The sequence below is a fragment of the Microcebus murinus genome, chromosome 25 (genome assembly GCF_040939455.1).
Source record: "Microcebus murinus isolate Inina chromosome 25, M.murinus_Inina_mat1.0, whole genome shotgun sequence".
Lineage (NCBI taxonomy): Eukaryota > Metazoa > Chordata > Mammalia > Primates > Cheirogaleidae > Microcebus > Microcebus murinus.
In genome coordinates this window covers 21,116,402-21,133,699 of record NC_134128.1, presented here as the reverse complement: position 1 = coordinate 21,133,699, position 17,298 = coordinate 21,116,402, and the positions used below count along the sequence as shown (strand labels likewise).

General features: G+C 43.2%; 1 long non-coding RNA gene across 1 annotated transcript; it reads right to left on the bottom strand.

Annotated features, from left to right (window-relative positions):
* Positions 1-687: 687 nt before the first annotated feature.
* LOC142864336 (uncharacterized) lies at positions 688-15,346 on the bottom strand. Its single transcript, XR_012914862.1, has 2 exons — positions 15,106-15,346; positions 688-1,150 (listed from the first exon to the last, which is right to left on the bottom strand). It is a non-coding gene; the product is annotated as an uncharacterized LOC142864336 (long non-coding RNA).
* Between the last annotated feature and the right edge of the window lie 1,952 nt (positions 15,347-17,298).

The following is a 17,298-nucleotide window of genomic DNA, read 5'->3' as shown; positions in this document are numbered from 1 at the left end:
AGGTTGGTTTGGGTCAGGTTTGGCACAGCAGGAAGACCACAAACAGCCTACTACAAGTCAGGCAGACTCGGGTTGGAATCCTCTGATTGGCATTTATTGGCTATGCGATCCTGGGGAATTTATTTAACCTTCGAAGAGAGACATTCGGGATTACCAAAGAAGGTCTTTGTGATGGGTCGGTGGACTGATCTCTGTGCAAATACCTCTACCCGTGCCTGTCACAAGGTGGGACACCTGTGTCTCCCAGTGGCCTCACGGTTCTCACCAGGAGGTGGTCCGTGGGGGCCAGAGTGTCTTAAACTCCAAATGTTCTAGAGGGAGTGGCACACCCAGGCACAGATACCTCAGTCTTGGTCTGAGATAGTGCTGATTGTTAAGGTTTTGCCTTCTGACCAGAGAGCCTGGGGTACTAGGATGCCCCAGGGGGTGAGGCGGTGCTGTGGGGGGAGGGCGAGAAGGGACCCCTTCCCTCCCGCCCCCCTCCCCCCCTAGTGCTAGAGAGGAGGCTCATCCGGGTTACAGGGCAGGAGGAAAGGCTCTTGGGACCCGCCGGAGAGCCACTGTTGGAACAGAATGATCTTGTCACCTTAAAAATCCCATGATGTCACTTCTAAGTGGGCTGTTCCCACCAATTTGCTGAATGGAGTATAGAAAAAAAAAAGAAATTATGAATTTTATTAGACTCGATGGTTTTGGTAACCAAGATGATTTAATTATGGTTGAATGGGGATCATTCCCATTCGGCAAGGGTTAAATCAAACCTGACTGAAGAAAATTAAGTGGTCTAATTTGAGATTCGCTTAAATAAATGTTCCCATTGCGCAGTGCACACCTAGAAGCATAAGCCCTGCTATGCTTCCGGCATCACGATAGCAAATTGGCGAATTACATCACTTTGATCTTATCGAATTCTTCCGCTGTTGTGAAAACTTCTCTCTGATTGTCGTGTATCAATAATACTCATGTGTCTTATAACATTTCTGTTCTCGAGCCCAAGCTATTTGTTTATGCAATAGCTTTGGCCTTGGTCAAGGCTCTTTGATGCAGAAATATAGATTCTGAACCTGGTTCCTTAAATTACGGGCAAGCAGATTTTCACGCAGACGGCTTCCTCAAAGACTGGATCTTGTATACGAGTCATCAGTTTGTCCTGAGAACAGAAAACGTAAAGCTTTATCCCCTTACTGTGGGGCACTGTCACAAATATTAAGCATTTCTTGTTCAACAGAGACCGAGGGTGCAGAAGTGACTACTGAGAGCTTGTGTGTCCTGCTTTTCAGCTAAACTGTTGCCCTGTTGGAGGGCATCAAACGGTGCAGTTGTGCGGTGTGGAGCCAGCCTGAGATGTGGCCCCAGCACCCGAGAAGTCTGGGTGCTGAACCTTTTCAGCAGAGCATATAATGCTTCTTGGGCCATCTCTGGTCTGCAAGGGAAGAAAAAGACGCATTTATGGGAAAACCACATTTGCACTTTATAGCCAGGGGGAAAAATAGAATCCTGAGAAAGTCCTCTAATGACATCACAGGTAAATTCTTTCCTAATCACCTTAGAGAATTTATCCTCAGCTTTCTTCTTCATGCCTCAAGATGCAATTTGAATAGGCTGTTGAATACGTTGATTTTTCTAAGGCAATCACAGGCCCGATTCTCTTTTTGGCCATAGGTTCTGGGCCTCTAGGTGCTACGTCTCATCATTGGGTGCTGAATTCAGGACTGACTCAGTTAAAAGTAGCAATTACCTAGGGGCATTTCCTAAAGCCCTTTTGGGTTCTTTAATTCCGGTGTTGGCCGGGAACAAATTTATTTATCTGGTAATACTAAATATAGCAGCTTAGTGTTAAGCAGCGGACAGCAGCAGCAGTTGACTTTGAGATTATCGGCTGTTTATTATAATCGGGAAAGTAATGAGAGAAACTTCCTTGTGGATTTTCTTTTTCTCCCCATGCAGGTCCAGTCAGATTGCTTTGCACAGCCCCATTCCCCAGGGTTCCAGATCTCTTTCCAGGGCAAAGTTTAGGAAAAAAGTGTCTTTCCATTGATTTAGAATCCCCGTATTTTTCTTCTAGACCCTTTTCTTCCATATGGGCCCAACTCTCATATCCTTTCTTTCCTCTCCTTTCTTCCTTTCTTCTTTCCCTCCCTCCCTCCCTCTCTCTTTCTCTCTCTCCTTCCTTCCTTCCTTCCTTCCTTCCTTCCTTCCTTCCTTCCTTCCTTCCTTCCTTCCTTTCTTTCTTTCTTTCTTTCTTTCTTTCTTTCTTTCTTTCTTTCTTTCTTTCTTTCTTTCTTTCTTTCTCTAGGGCTCACTGGTGAAATTAAAGTTATGCAGCTTGGCTAAAATCCATCAGGCACCCTTCACACTTACGTGGGTTATAGAATCCAAAAAAGTCTACCCTTTAGCATTAGGGATGCTCTCTAAGGCTTGAGTTCCTAAATCATCCTAATCATGGGTCCATTTCTTAAGAGGATTTCTGGTTATCTGGTGCCAAGGATAAAGGTAAAAGAATGATGCCTCTGAAATGCTGAGTTGGCCTCAGCGGACTGTGCAAGCAGTGAGATCAGAGTATCTAAAAAGACAGAGAGCTGAGTCCCCAATGAGCTATTGCAGAAGGTACACACTGTTCCCTTGTTTGCTGTTATGGGCTGAATTACGTTCTCCCCATCCCTAAATTGATATGCTGAAGTCCTGACTTCTGGTACATCAGAGTACATCTGTCTTTGGAGATGGGGCTTTCAAAGAGGCAATTGAGGCAAAACAAGGTCATGCCCAAATAACTGATGTCACTGGTGTCCTTGTGAGAGGAGATTAGGATACAGACAACATACAGACTGAGGGACAACCACACAGGGACACAGGGAGAAGATGGGCATCTTCAAGCTAAGGAGAGAGGCCCCAGAATGAATCCAACCCCGGTGACACCTTGGACTCAGATTCTAGACTCCACAACCATGAGAAAATAAATTTCTGTTGTTTAAGCCACTCAGCTGAGGGTATTTTGTTATGACAGGTCTGAGCAAACTAATATAGTTGCTAATAAAAATTATGTAATGGATAACTGTATACAGGGCAGATTGTGGCTTTGCACTTAATGTTCGTTAGAGTCTAGTAGTGACGTGGGTAGGAGCTAAAATGACCTTGAACATTTTGAGTGTCTTCTGCTATTTGGGAAAAGAACACGAGGTTAGTGTATGAAAAGCTTAGCTTAGAGCAGTTCACATAATGATCATGGAAGAATAATGACTTAAGGTTAGCTGGGGGAAGTTAGCAGGTACCAGGTCACGAGGGCCAGGTTGAAAATTAATTTTAACTCTTTTTTTTTTTTTCCAAATGAAAAGCTCTTCTAGGTTTCTGACCAAAGAAGCAACATCATCCAATTTATGCTTTATGAGATTATGCTGGTTAGTACGTGGAGAATGGATCGACTCTGGTCAAGAATAGAGGCATGAAAACAAGAAGACAAGGAGCTCCTGAAATAGCCCAGGTGGAGGTGATGGTGCGTCAGTGCAGGATGCCAACAGTGGCAGAGACGGAGGACAGATTAGAAATGTATTTTGGAGACAGCATTGTCAGGAGTTGGTAATGAATTGCCTGAAGATGTTAAAAGGCAGTGGACATCAGGAATGACTCCCGGGTTTGTGGCCAGAGGAACTGAGTGGGCGGAACTGCTGATTACTTAGATGGAGAAGACAGGCAGCTTGAGCATGAAGAACCAGAGTTGAGATGTAGACTCCTGACGTCTGAAATATCTACAAGACGTCCACACGTAGCTGTCCAGTGTGTGTGTGGATATGTGACCATCACTGGTTACTATTGCTTGCAGCTGAGAATCCTCACTGATTTAAGAGGAGGAGACACTCACAAGGGATGGAAAGGAAGTGGCTAGAAATAGAGGTGGGAACCACGAAGCCAGGTATCCCATAAACCAAACAGCGAGTGGTCAACAGTGAGAAATGGCACTGGGAACTCAAGTGACGTAAAGACCACTGTCCATTGGGATTTATTTGTTAATAGTGAAATAATTCATGACTTCAGTAGGAGAAAATCTGCCACTGAGCAGGACAGGGTGGCAGATGAGCAAGTAAAGAAAGTGTTTCGAGATCCTTGGCTGGAAAAGGGGAGGCAGCTTATGAAGAAGATGGGATCCAGGGTGGACTTTTGTGTTTTGGAGGTGAAAGATGCTAGAGCATCCTTAAATGTGGCGTACAGGATGTTCAATAAACCCTGGAGAATGAATGAGTTCTTGGATAAATGGAGCTGAGAATTGGAGGATTAGTGGGAATTCGATGGGAGAATGAAGCAGAGACAGACTTTCTAGGGAGAAACACACAAGCATAGAGTTACAGAGGCATGATAGGAGGTGGGTCATTTCATCCATTCAAGTGCTTTTCTCATTTTGTTTTCCTAGTGCCACATATATTTTGGTTCCCTGAACATGTCTGTTGTACACCTACCAAGTATGAGATGTCTGTGATGGAAATAACACACAACATAATGACATAAGTTCAACATTTTCAGCGCAACCTTAGATCCAAACGGTAGCTAGAAACATTATAATATCTGTCACCGTCACTCGCCCGCCCTTTTAGGGTCTACAAAGGAGTCTTTCTGTGTGTTCTCTTATTTAAACTCATGCAAGAAAAAATGCAGAGACCAATAAGAGACATCTCAGTTTGGGTTCCTCTAAAGCAGAACTTGAAGCAAGAACTTGGGGGCCAGTGGTTTATTCGGGAGTTGATCCCAGCGATCGGAAGTGAGGGAGCATAGAATGGTGGGGAGGGGCAAGAGAAAGGCCACGTAAAACCCAGACTTGCCCTCCCAGAGAACGGGGAGGAAGGACATGTATCCTGTGACTTCTGTCTCCCATCGGTTCAGGGGCATCCAGGGAGAGGACATTATTTCCCTGCACTTTTAGGCTGTGCTGGCACGTGAACTCAGTAGCTTCCAAGACCTTCATAGAAAGACAAGAGGCAGAGAAGCCCCAGATACCAGGGCTTATGTCCAAAGTGGGTCACCTTTAAACGTGTCCAGAACTGTCCCTCACAGCTGCACTGAGATCTGATGGACCTCGGGAATGTGGGGTGACAAGCATGTTCTCCAAGGCCAGTCCTCACCATCAGGATAAGGAGACTCGTGTTCAGAAAGGATCACGAACTTGGTCAAGCTCACGCAGGAAGGCAGGGTGCAAATTTTGGTGGCTCTCACTCCAAGCTCTGTATTGTCTCAAAACCATCATGGAGAATCCACAAGGCCAGTGTTCTTTACTGCATCTAATAAGGTTGTCAACTGTGCTGACAGTCCCCTGAAAACATCATAGCTAGGGGGGCAGGATTTATATATCACTTCCAATCAGAGCATAAAACATGTGGAATCTGAAAACAGGATCTCCTAGCACTGGGGGGAGAAAAACATTGATGAGTAGGAAAATATTTTTCTCTCCTTCTTTCACTTTTTTTCTGCTCTGAATGGCCTGGAGACTCCCCATCGCCTCGCGCCAGCCCAGGACTGCGGAGTGAGAGAGCTCTTTTTCTAAGATCCACAAGTCCACCGAGAGCCTGTTGCCAAAGGCATCGTTTCATTTGCCCAGCTTCTTGGCGGTGTCTCAGAAAAAGTCTGACTTCCCGGAGATATCCTGCCCGATTCCCAGTGAGAAGGGGTGTATAGCTCTCAAACAAACTGCTGCGTCTCTTTCCAAAGCCCAGTCTGTGTGCATGCTAAGAATCCTTTGGGATTTGGTTAGGGCTAGCTGTCCGGAGCATGTGCAGTAGCTGCTATTCCAAATGAAAGAACTAGTTTGTTTGTGTTTTAATTATCTCTTCTTACAAGATCTACCCAGCAGTATTGCTCCTCATGGCTTGAAAGAATTTAATTAAACAAACAAACAAACAAACAAAAGCCTTTGCTTTTGTTGTTGCTGTTGTCGTTGTTAGTTACTGGAATGAAATCAGACTACGATTGTGCCAGTGCGTAGAGATGTTTTTTTCTTGTTCTTACGAACAAACTGCTATCAAGACTAACGCCATAAACACTTAGAAGCACAATGCATTTTTTTCCCCTACTGTGTGGAGGGTTTCCTTCTTTGCAATTGGGCAAGAAAGAATGCAACTTCCAAGAGATGAGATCCTTGGGTTCCCTGGAAAGGACCGGAACTGTGCAGGCTAATTGAAATAGGACTAGAGGACGGATGGGGAACTCGAGTGTATTTTGAGCTCTCCAGAAAGGCCATATAGACATAACAAAAGATAGTTGCGGCAGCACCAAATATCAGCCCCAGAAATACCGTTGAGACTATCTGGTCCAGCTGTTTAAAGGGACAATGGAACGAAGCGTCAGACCAAGAGTGGTAAGCGGCCAAGGTGAGTTAGTTCCTCAGCTAGCAGTGGCGTGACATTTTATTAACAAACAAAAATACCATTTTCTTCGTAAAGGTAATACCTGTTTATTGTAGAAAGGTTAGAAAATGCAGATAAACAATACACGAAGATCCTCCAAACACTCCTGTTACATCATGTAAATACCTAGAAGATCTCACTGTTGGAATATTTCTCTTTTTGTCTCGTTTTCTTTTTATCTCCTTTTCTTGCTTTTGCTGCACCCTGGCAGAGGAAGAGAGAGTGTAGATGAAAACAAAAGCAGACTCTGATGGTCGTTAGCAGTTTGTTTTATTTTATTTTGTTATTTATTTAATTTTTTTTTTTTTTTTTTTTTTTGAGACAGAGCCTCACTCTGTTGCCCAGGCTAGAGTGAGTGCTGTGGCGTCAGCCTAGCTCACAGCAACCTCCAACTCCTGGGCTCAAGCGATCCTCCTGCCTCAGCCTCCGGAGTGAAGTGGCTGGGACTACAGGCATGCGCCACCATGCCTGGCTAATTTTTTCTCTCTATATATATTTTTTAGTTGGCCAATTAATTTCTTTCTATTTTTTAGTAGAGACGGGGATCTCGCTCTTGCTTGGGCTGGTTTCAAACTCCTGACCTTGAGCGATCCTCCTGCCTTGGCCTCCCAGAGTGCTAGGATGACAGGCGTGAGCCTGTCATTAGCAGATTAGATGAATCATTAGCATATTAGATGAAATGTTGGCTGCAGGGGAGGGGTGGAGAGAGGGCAATCCGGCATCACACGCCTCCATGGTCCCACGTTCCATGTGCAGCTCGCCATCCGGCATGAGAAGAAAGAATAAGAAATTGTGCCTGGTTGCCTTCACGGCACTTATCTATTTGGCTAAATGGGCAGAGCACTGTATAGCAAATCAATACTTATTTGAGATGTTTTTCATGTTTGAGAAACAGAAGACGCTGAGTGAAGCTTTCTTTCGGTCTCAGATTCTATGTAGCAAAGGTTCAAGTGGTCTTTAAGAGTCCGAGTAAAGAATAAATATTGCTCTGGCATTCCCCTTCACACTGGGAATTGCAATTTCTTTCAGTTACTCACTTATTTCTTATGAGATTCTATTCCACACCACCTCACTGGAGATAGCAACATATAGACAGTCATTTCTTTGCTACATTAGATTTTTTTTTTTTTTTGCATTGAAGAAATGTGATTATAGGTCAGTTATTATTAAGGCTTTGAGAATTGATACAGATGTATTTGATAGGTTTGTTAATTTATTTATTCTTTCATTCGCTGGCTATTTATTGAGTGTCTACAACGTTTTAAGTGCCAGGTATTTAATAGGGAATAAAACAACAAAGCCCCTGCTCTTGTGGAGCTTCTATTTGATTAATGATTCTCCGAATGGGTGTAGGACAATTGAGAAGTTATTTAAACCTCCTACTTAAGGGAAGTGGTGTACTGTTCCTATGTCATGTTCTTGGAAGAGTACTTTCAGGACCCTCCCTTAAAAACACCTCCTCGTTCCATCTGTAGGGCACCCCAGATTCCACCAGCTTTACTCCTTTGAGAGATATGAGCGTCTTTGAGACAGACAACCACTCAGGACTTCGCGGATTGGGGGAAATCAGTAAGAACCTGGTAGGCTCTGGACCAGTCAGGTGTGCGGGATGGAAGGGTGATGCCAGGTGGCGGGGATGGGGGAGGAACGGATTCTTAGAGCCAGAACAATGACGAGGGATGACAGACTAGGGGACAGTATGAGCAGAAGGAGCCAGAAGTCACCGAGTGGAGGGAGAGGGGAGATGGGATGTGTAGTGGAGGGCAGCCAAGGTAAACTTTGTCCTCGTTCAGTGATGTCCCAGTTCTTTTCCGTCAAACCTCTCAGCCACTGTTTGTGTAGGTGGCAGGGAGGTTTGCTGCAGGTAATTTAGAAGAAATAGGTCAATCTCAAGTTATAGTTGGAAGCACCATGTGACAGACCTATAGCTGCCGGTGAGGAAATCGCTTCTGCCCTGTTCTCAAAATAAATGTGAAAGTATTGACCCATTTTGCAGTTTCTAAGCACAGTCGTACTTAGATTTTTGGCTCCAACGATTTGCCTTACAATCTCAGCATTTCATGTTCACTTGGGCCGTGGGATACAGTCTCGAAGCGCAAAATATAAAGGCTCTGGGATATAATTCGCTATATCTAGGAAGGTCATTGGCGTGCATCTTTAAAAACATTCCAAGAAACCGAAGGTGGATCCTCAAATCACTACCCCACTTTCCAAATTTGAAGCTAGATAATTATTGTTATTTTTTTTTTTAACAGATTGTACACACACCCCTGGAAGCTCGGGCTTATAATTGAAATGTTGACACAACCTTAAAGCATCCCAACGTGAACAGTGTTGTTCCAATAAATCTCGTCCCTAATCCTCGGAGAGGGCCTAAAGAAGAGATTCACTTTCTATATCAGGTTTCATTTACTGAAAGGCTTCTGAAGATAAAGCTCATAAACTATGAAGGCAGAGTTGCAATGTGGGCTAAAGGGTTAAAGGGCTGCAGAAAGCTCCGTAATTCTCAGAAATGGGAAACAGATGTTGTTTGACATTTTGAAGCGCAGTTTCCTTCTCCTTTGCACACTTTTCTGCTATCACGGTTTTCAAAGCAAAGATGTATTACCGTAAATGAGAATTGCTCGGCAATGAGTTTCCTGCTTAGAGAACAGAGGGACCTAATATTAAGACTAATTTTTATTTAATATAGTGTCTTTTCACATAACTGAATCACAAATTGCGTTTGAAAACCGAGCGGCATTGGTGCAGTTTATCATGAAACCCAGGGAATTAAATAACACCTCGTGAGAATGAGTAGATATAATTGGAAAGAAACATTGCTCGAGCCTGGAACTTGCCCACATATTAATTTCTGTTGCTAGAGGAACTGGCAACAGTTCCTCCAAAACAGAGGATTTGTAAACCCCCATGCAGATAAACACCTGTAGCTTCACACCTGCAGGTAGAAGTAGGAGGCCGGACTTGGTATTACGCTTCAGGAAAGAGGTGAGAAGACTCATGGTGCTAGTTAATGGTCAGTACAGGGACCAACACCCTTTCAGACAAGATCCTCAATGTAACAGTGAGCAGATAAAACCTCCAGCGACCAACAGGCCCCACCGAATGGCAGCTGGGAGGGGAGGGGAGACTTTTACTGCCAGAATGACTCTACAATGGGGAGGGATCAAACTCAGGAGGGCCACTTAACGGGCAGAAAGATCGGCGGCAGTGTGGCACTTTACAAGCTGGGAAAGTAAACCTCCTATCTGCCTGTTTTATGTGTAATCTCTGCTACCAGGAGTGATAGCTATTTCAGCTGATTGAGATCTAAAGCAGGGACGATTGCTAGGTGGGCTCTTTTCATGGTTGGGGGGAAGTCGATTGGTTCCAGGGAGGTGTCAGATCAGGGAGAAAGTTAAGGAGATGGCCTGAGCCACATGAAGCATTGGCGGCCCGGGGTGAACGTTTTCCTATGGCTACAGAACACGCTATTTACATAAAAGGTGCTAATTTTATGTGTCTTACAAAGTCCAGGGCATGAAACTATGCTTACTATACAGCATGTAATATTTAGGGGACTAACATAAGCAAAAGAAACAATGTAAGCACTGGTATTCGTTTTCTACATATATGTAGCTAACTATTTGGTGAAAGCTACCATGCCAGGTGGATTAAAAAGAGAGAGAGAGAGAGAATGGTTTTATTTCGGGGAGTGGACCAAGGGGAGAGAGAGAGAGAGAGAGAGAGAGAGAGAGAGAGAGAGAATTAATGGGTTTATTTTGGGGAGTGGACCAAGGGGCCAAATTTCCAATCGCTCTGCTTTCCGTCGGCGAGGAAATAAAGCCACACCCAAATCCGGAAGTCCGTCTTGGATCTTGTTCCCTTCCTGAAGAATCCCCAATCCCCTGGGCAGACCACGGCTTGCCCATTCGATGATCAGAATATTATCAAAATCAAGTGCAAAACGAAACAAAAAAACCAAAAAAAAAAAAAAAATAGAGAAAGAAACAAAAAGCACATCCCAAAACATAGTAAGATACCAAGTAAAAAAAATAAAAAAAAAATAAATGCTAACCACAAAAGGCAAATACTTCTAATTTATCTTAGAGAAGTTAGGATAAACTACCTAGAGACACTTAAAATTTAAATGCTATAAGCCCACGTATGCAAATACAAGATCTTTACTTCGAAGGTCCTTTTGACAGGTCTCATGATGGTTCAAGCAGAGGTGATCAGACTCCCTTGGCGGGCTGCCGGCCTGGCGTAGCTTAGCTTTGCCGCAATGTCCTCTGCATAGCCCTGTTCCTTGGCTCTCCTCTGTCATGCTGTTGTTTTTGGTGCTTGGCCCTGTTGCTACTTTTCTGGATACACCCTAAATTCTGGACATAGGGATTTGCTTGATGTTCTGTTTGTTCTTCAAGAGCAAGAGCTTTGTGGACTCCAGTGTAGGATTTGGTCAGTTCTTCTCGGTCCTTCTCTTTCACTAGTGACGTTTACAGTGATTTCCAGAATCACTCTTCTGCATGCTGAGCTTTTTTCATGGTCGATGTGAGTTCACCTACTTAAATTTTTTTTTTTTTAATAAAATTAAGAAATCCTATGACGAAAAGGTATCGTAGAGCACTGTCACATGCATGAGGGAAAAAGTCAAAGACATCTTTTTCCTGAGTTCTCCCCTAACCAGGCCAGTCTGCTGTAGTACACAGTTCTGATCTTCAGTAAGGTTAATTCTAATTGCAAATATCCTATGTATCTCGCCTTCTTTTATATTTTCCTTGCACTTACCCATTCTTTTTTGATTAATGCATTCGTCTCTAATATTTTAAATTATTTGATGTTAATCCAGGACTTCCTGATTCATCACATCAATTAGGATTATATATATATATTTAAAGTGTATAACACAATATTTTTGATATACACCCACATGGTGTAGTGACTGCTGCAGTCAAGCAAATTATCTTACCTGCCACCTTCCACAGTTTCCCTTTTTTGTGTGGTAAGAGCGCCTAAAGTCTACTCTCTCAGGAAATTTTCAGAATATAACACAATGTTATTAACTATAGTCCTCAGACTGAGCCCTCGACTTATTCATCCTCCATGACTGCGAGTTTATACCCTTTGACTCCTTCTCATTTCCCTCTCCTCCCACCCCGGATAACCACTGTTCTACTCTGTTTCTTCGAGTTTGGAGTTTGACTTTTTTAGATTTCGCACATATGCGAGATCACGTGGCGTTTTTTTCCTTCTGTGCCCAGCTTATTTTACTTAGCATCATGTCTTCCAGGTTCATCCACGCCGTTGCAAACAGCCGGTTAGTATTATATTCTGAAACAAATAACCTGAAATAACAGTGGTGTAAGCAAGACGGAGGTTTCTGTCTCACAAAATAGAGGTCTGGAGGCAGGTGGTCTGGAACTGTACGGAGGTTCTGTAGGTTTCTGAGACTCAGGCTACTTCTGCCCTTTTTTTCCCCCCTTGAAATCACCCACAGCAGAGAGCTTCCACTTCCTAAAGAGGCTCCTGGAACGTGAGCCGAATGCCCACGTCGTAGGCTGGGGAGGAAAGATACGTGGGCCACAGGACGCACCTACAGTCGGCTGGCTTTGGACAGCTTCCTGGAAACCCACAAAACACTTCCTTCTAGCTCATTCATTGGTCAGCCTGTTAAATATTATTATTGCTTTTTCTGTGTTGTCTACTATGAAAAAAACAGCCTCTGCTTCTGATCTTCACAGGATACAAATGGTCTAATATTATTAATGATCATAATAGCTACTATTTATTGATAGTTTGCTATATGCCGAGATTGTTAAACATTGTATCTAAGTTGAATTCACTATTACTCCCGACAACCCTGTGAGCTAAATACCATTATCTCAATTCACACGGAAAGAATTAAGGTCCAGAGAAATTAAGTACCGTGTTTCCCTGAAAATAAGACAGGATCTTGTATTTATTTTTCCACAAGAAGACACCCTAGGGCTTATTTTCAAGGGATGTTTTTTTTTTTAAGTATGGTACAACAATCTACATTGATTCAAATAGAGTTAAGTCGTCTTCTTCTGGAACATCATCATCACTCTCCAAACCCTGAATTCCATCCTGAATTCCTTGTGACTCTATTTCCTTTAGAACCACTGGCCCCAATCTCTCATGTCGAGCCATGGAGTTCTCACGGGGCAGATGAGAAGGGCTGCTCGTCTTCTTTCCCGCTCCGCGACGACACGCACGGGTTGTGCAGACGCGCTGCGCAGCCACGCCCGTCACTAGGGCTTATTTTCAGGGTGGGGCTTCTAATGCGCACATGCTTAGAAATCCTGCTAGGGCTTATTTTATGAGGAGGGCTTATTTTCGGGGAAACACGGTAAGTTGTCTGTGGTTGTTGATATGTGACCAACTCAGGATTCGCCCCAGGTCTGATCCTAAATCTCTCCTCGTCCCCTGCACCGCAATCACTATGCATTGCTCTGTGTGTAGCAGGATGGGGGAAAATGTCCCAGGGTCTCTTTAGTCCCAAATGAGATATGCCATATATTTCTCAAATACCTTGCATTTGTATAGTCCTTTTTTTTTTTATTATGAAATTACTTTACCATGAGTTCGTTCATTTTCTGTTGTGTATGCTGGAGTTCATTGGCATAGAAAGCATGTAAGTCTCTTGAGTAGATCAGAAGAATTCACTCAAGGCTTAGTTAATATCTGTGAGTGTTATTTTGTTTTTTTCTTCTCCCCTAGCTCTGACCTGTAAATGGCTCTTTCATCAGTGTGTGGAGCTGGTAACTTTCAGCTGATGGGCTCTGAATGACGTCTGTGATTTGTGGTGTCCGTGGACGGGAAAAGAGAAAAAAAAGTGAATGGTAGAAGAAAAAACAAAAAACACGAGGCAATGGATGTTTAAACAATAGTTCATCATCAACAAAAGACATTCCCCGTGTGCTTCCGGCTTCTTTGTGTGGGAGAAGCCAGGGAGACCACAGCGACAGGCTGTCTCATCTCTTTTAAATCTATATCGGCAAATTAGCTTCCCGATGGCTTTCAAATGCGTGAGGGTGGCTTGTCGCTGTAATGACTGACAGGCTGGGGACACCTGGTCCTCTATGGAATAATGGTCTCAGAGATGAGAAAAGAAAATGTTCTGATTAGATGTCATTGAAGCCTGTATTCCTACCATTCACAACACTAAATTATGAGGATCCCATCCTGACCTAATCTATTAAAAGGGCTTAAAGGTGCTTGGGAAATGACAATACAGGTTCTTACACGGGTAAGCCTGCTGTGGAGCTGGTTTCCATCCAGGTTGGCTTCAGAGTGGGAGAGGTTAGGTCTGGAGTCAGGGTTGAGCAGAACGTGGTACCCTTCCCAAGGCCCTAAGAGAATTTCTAAAGGGTCTTAACCCCAGATAGCCGTCATTATTTTCTTTATTGCCAGTTTTCATCTTATGTCCCCTTTAATTAACTTAAAACAATTTTTTTTTGTTGTTAGCTACTTGGGGAAAATGGACATCAAGACTTAGTTTTGTCTCTTCAGAACAGAAAATGACATTTGTAAGGCCATCCCGTACATTATTACAAATACTCCAAACTGAGAGGCAAATATTTTAAGACCAGTGAGAGAGTCCTATTTAACCCCTTCTCCTGGGACGTGTGAAAGGTTATTATGGAATGCAAAGCCGGCAATGTTTTTATTTCAGTCCAGGCACATTTTGTTTCATCATCTATGCAGTAACCATGGTTGACTACATAATATTTTTGTATTTAGCTCTGGGCCTCTTTCTTCACATGGCCTTGCTTAATAGAATCTGCACTATCCATCCAACCGAAATGGTGCTACTTTAGCAACGATGACAGCACACTTTAAAAATAGGCTGGTTTTGAAAGTCTTACATACTGCTTTCCGTTTCAGTGTCTCTCATGTATCGCATTTCCACAATCATAGTGCATCAGGTGACAAAACCACTGTATAATGATAACGACTTTTTTCAGTATGTAGAGCTGGCAAAGCATTTTTAAAGGCTCTTTTCAATAGTGATGCAAGCGAATGATTAGTCCCAATTCACAGATGAGAAAGCTGAGATTTATGGGGCAAGCAATTTATTTACTATGATAGAACTAGCAAGGAGGCAGAATTCCAACCCAGGTTGTAAGTCCGGAGTCCAGAGCTTTCCTCCTTGTACGAGAACTGCCAAACGGGGATGTCGAGTTATTTTGGCAGATAGCCAGATACCGGGGACCAGACGCCACTAGAGCACGAGGCATTTTCCTGCCTTTCAGTACAGGAATCACTACCCAGGAAGCTGTTCACTCACTTCCAAATCAAATGCGGAGAACAAAGAATTTTATTCATAGATGAGATCCAATTGCCTACTGCACTATTCCTCTTCCTTTCAAATCCTTTTATCTCTCTAGTTAACGCTGGATGGATAAGATCTTCACTTTCACGTTTCAAGTAAAAATTCAGATTTTTTTTTTTTTTTTTTTTTTACGGGTAAACCTCTTCAAAGTTTCACATGGCTCCCTGGTTTCTCAATGAAAGTTACATAGCACCTCCTTTGTTATCGTCAAGTGGCATGCTTATAGAGATAGATAAACCATAAAATTATAGGGTAGAGCTATAATTACCTCTGCTTTCTAAACCACAGTGTAGGATTCTTATGGCACTTCCTCTAGAATGCGATAAAGTTAATTGTTATGACTGTGTTATCGAGCATCAACTAACAAACCCAGCACACACCTACCCGGTAATTCAAGAGTCATTGCGTAACGTAGAACCTGGCAGCTTAAGTTGGGATCAGCATTCATGAAACGTGCAGGGTGGAAACCCATCAAGTTGGTGTTGCTCGTGCTAACCTGGGGGTTACAGTTCTCATAAAAGCCTTGGGGCTGGCTTAGTGGCCTGAGCCTGAGGTTTTGAAATACCTGGGACTTCACCTAGGCTCAGAGCCCTAGCATGGTGGTTGACTCAACCAGTGTAATGTCTCTCGCTGCACCGATTGGGTGTGTTTATGAAGAGAACTTAGAACTGGAATTCCGTGTGCATCTCAGTGGACCCGGGGCATTCTGGGAAAAGGTACGAGTATATTTACGTTCAATCAACAGGCAAGCCTGTTATACTGGTAATGTTACGTAGTGAAGAAATAGAAGAACTGGTTTGGAAAAAGTGAGAACACTCTTGTTTTTTTCCCACTCCCTCTCTGACCTATCACCCAGTTTTTTAGAAATGTCTGGAGCCCAAGTTTGGACCCTCTTCCCCCTCCTTGTAATGCACATTTGACTTCTGGAATAACAAACAGGTATCCTTCCAATTATACATTGTACTTGGATCTTTGAGTCCATGTACGCTGGTATCAGTCTATCTGCGTATCTTTACATCTATGTATATGTCTATTTGTGAACTGTGTATCTCCTTTTATATCTTTATGGGGCATGTTGGCATGAAGAGGCTCAGATTACTAACTCCAGCCTGGAGTTCATGGTTAACAAGAGGAAACTATTTAGAGGAAAAAGGGCCTAAATAGTTTAGAGCCCCAGGCTCTCTCGCTTTGCAGAAATCCTGAAACATTCCCCCTCCACTGGGTCACGTTGCTCCTGTGATGTCTCCTGCATCTGTCTGCTCCTACTGCTACCAAACTAGCTCAGTTCTTTATTAACTAAGAGTTTTGTAACCAGGTTTCCTTGCCTTCCTTGTAAACTGTCCTAAACCACACAGCCCATCTCCTGGTCAGATGCTTTTGGTGGCTTTCTACAGCTTAGCCTGCTGTTCAAAGCCCTCTGTGGGCTTCCTTCTAGCTCCCTTTCCTGCCTGTTTTGTCACTATGGCCTGGCCAGTGCACTTAGTGTCACTGCAGTGGCTGCTGTTTTCGAGATATTCGTGGCACCTTCCTTGTTCTGCTCCATTTTGTAGGCTAGTCCTCCTAACAAAAATACTCTTTCTCTCATCTCAGCATTGGAGCCTGTCTTGAATGTCCTTTCTGATATGAAAAAAAAAAATGTTTGATTTCCCCCAAAATGAGTCACCTCAAATAGGCCCTAATATCCCATAATTGATTGCAATCCTGTTGTAATCCGGGACTGTCTTGATTTTACAACCCCGAGTGTCTCTCCAAGGTGGACCCTCCTTGACACATTCACTGCCATCACTCTCCCTTAGGGAAAGACTTCTTGTCTGTAATAATGCAGATGGAGTTCCTCATCTCTCATCTTCCACCAGTCACCCACACATGTGGCTACCCTGGTGATATGCTTAAAATGCTAACATTATAATCACTCCTTGTTCGTCTACTTAAAATCCTGTCGTGAGAGGAGGAAGTTTGGGTAGATGGGTGAGAGGAACATATTGCTTTATACTTAATATTTTTCATGAATGCACAAATTCTTTTTATAATACAGATAAATCTTTTCTTTGTCCCTTACTACCTGCAGATTAGAAACCAGTGGCTTCACATGACATGGAAGTCCCTTTATGACTGAACAGGCGATCCTGTTGGACATTCAAACTTCTTTGTGTACTCATCTTCAGGATGTACTTGGACCGCTGATGTTTGCATTGTGTTTGTGAAATGAATGTCCTTTGGTGCTTTGCATGTGCCATCTCCATCCCTGACAGTCTCCTTTTCAGCCAGTTCCCTGCAAACTTCACACTCAGATCATGGTACCTCCTATGGGTAGTTTTACCTGATCCAACTCATAGTTGGATCTTTTAATATGCCTTTGTTAGAGCACTTACCATGTGATCCTGTATTGTTTACTGTTATTTACTTATAGCTGCCTAGATACAAAAAAGACTTAAGGCAAATTTTTAGATGTTTCCAAGCCCAGTCCTGGTACTTTGAATTTTATATCCTGGTGTATTAGTCAGGTTCTCCAGAGAAACAGAACCAGGAGGAGGGAGACATATTTATTATGAGATATTAGTTCACATGACTATGGAG